We start from the raw sequence: 2,485 nt of genomic DNA, 5'->3' as shown, positions 1-2,485 counted from the left end.
CCGCTCCTCTCTAAAACAGCAATAAGGATAATTATTAGGTTATCTACATTATTATGTAAATAACAAAATAACTTAAAGCAAAAATTGGGAAACATGAAGTCTGAAGTCTTTATATTAAGGGCCATCAGTCAAACAATATTGTTTGCTCTGGGTCTAAACAGAGCGCGTTGTGTGTGACATCTTCTTTTGAGCATGCGGGCCGCTTTGGGCGTTCACACTAGAGCGCGTTTGCTGTCTCATTTTATTTGTGGGGTGAACGAGCAGACAAAAAAATCGGATTTGATCAAAAAATTGGAATTGAGCATTAAGACCTGCAGTGTGAACGTAGCCTAACAGACGCTCCCACTTCCCTCCAGGCAAACTAGAAAACCAAGCTGACCTCTATGTTCTCCGCGGCCTTCAGTGTTTTTGTTCTGAGATTTCACCTCTGTGCATTTGTTCTTCTTAGCCCCGCTTCATTAAATTACCCAGACACTACCATTTATTCTGCCAGATTACTTTTAAATGTGTAATTTCACCTCTTTCCAATTAATAATAATGATGAGGAGGCTTCTGCAGAGCAGCCAAAGACTCGTGTTGATCTGAAATTGAGCACTGCATTATAATGATGTTTCATGCAGGTGAAGCAGGACACCAAAAAACAGGCTTTCACTAATCTCTCTTTATCTGTGCTGAGAAATTAAACAGCTATCTTATTTGTATTCTTCTCTGTTTTTTTTCTCTATTTGTTCCTTTCCGGTTTTTTTTTTAGTTTTTTTTTTAACATCTTGCAATAAAGACGTGAACACTGATGAGCCTGTAAAAAGGTGAAATCTCTTCAACTCATCTCAGTGTTCAAGGACTCACAATGTGAGAAATAAAGCAGCAGCATTTCTTTATGCTGCAGTATTCAGTCAGGAAGAGGGTATCTGATGGGCCCTAAAAGGTTTAGGAACTGAATCTAAATTAAAAAACCCTAAAAGCCTCACTGAAAAGACCCAATTTTTATTTCATCCAGGGACTGAATTAAGGAAGAAAGTAAATGCCATGAGGCCACAAGCTGTTGTATTCCTCATTTTTCTCCTGCAGCAGTCTTACAATCATTTTCACCCATCATTACAGGTGTATAATACGCTTTGGGCTCTTGTTCACTATGCAGTGGACAGTTTGTACTTGCAGCAGTGATGCTGTTCTGGAAAAATCCTCATTGAAGACTAAATTAAGATTTTTCAAAATTTGAAGTTATTCCTCTTGTAACTTCACCAGTGAAGATGCTGTGTTCTCATTTTGGCTCAGAGTCTCTATGAATGCATCAGAAAGACAGTATTGGTAGCATGTAACCTTGCAGAGGTTACACAGGTAGTCCAAGTCCTCCAGGATGGCACACCTGTGTCTCCCAGTTTTAAGAGCAAGGAAGATATTCCAGGAGACATGCAGTTATTCTAGGAGAGCTACAGAGGGCCGTAGAAGGCCTTAACCCATCAACGGGACCAACACCTGCTCCTTTGTTGAAGGAGTAACAGGATGAGCACTGCCAGAACTTGAAAATGACCTCCAGGAGGCCACTGGTGTGAATGTCTCTTACCAAACAATTAGAAACAGACTACATGAAGATGGCCTGAGAGCATGACGTCCTCTAGTGGGCTCTGTGCCATCTCCCCACTGCCGTGAAGCCCAGATGCAATACCAAAATTGGTAGGTTCACCCTGAGCACTTGTGACAGACGTGAAATGTTTTGGAGAAGGTGTGGAGAACCTCATTATGCCTGTAGCGTTCTTTAGCATGACCAGTTTGGTAATGGGTCAGTGATGTCCTTATGAGGAATATCCATGGAGGGACTTCTAAAAGCTACAATCTCAATGCAGACTTTGACTTTTCCCACAGAACACCAATTAGGAACCACTGCCTTCAAATATACTCTGGTTTATCATCCTTCTGGCTCTAATGGGACCACGATTCCCAAAAGGACATCATATTTAATGTAATAAAACTTGAAACTGGTTACTGAGACCATAAACTCCTCAAGAAAGTGTTTATTGACTTAATGTTGTATCCAGAGGAGTCAGTATGAATGTGGGTTTAAGGGGCCACTCGAGCCTCCTGAAGTGAGAGCAAAAATGAACTTCAACTGTACAGAAAACCGTCTGAGTCGGAGCAGAAAAGGTTTGGCCCAGTCCAAACTAGAGGCCGGGCTAAAACACAAGGCAGCTAATGTGAAGCAAAACATAGATGAAGCACAAAGAGTATTCTGTACGGCAGAGGATGATTAACTGGATGGAGTTTTTATGATTTTAGCCTTTGTTATTAAGCCACTTGCTTCACATGATAAACTGTTGACTAGGGATGGGTATTGATAAGATTTTCACGATTCCGATTCCATTTTCGATTCTGTTTAACGATTCGATTCTTTATCGATTCTCTTATCGATTCTTTTTAAAAAGGAGAACACTAAGGTCGATTAGCTTAGAACTTTGTTTTATATCTTCTCTTTGAACAAGACAGAAAT

The sequence above is a fragment of the Pundamilia nyererei genome, unplaced genomic scaffold (assembly GCF_000239375.1).
Source record: "Pundamilia nyererei isolate P.nyererei 1_Seehausen unplaced genomic scaffold, PunNye1.0 scaffold00048, whole genome shotgun sequence".
Classification (NCBI taxonomy): Eukaryota; Metazoa; Chordata; class Actinopteri; order Cichliformes; family Cichlidae; genus Pundamilia; species Pundamilia nyererei.
The sequence above is the reverse complement of the archived record's forward strand: the minus strand, read 5'-3'. Positions refer to the sequence as shown.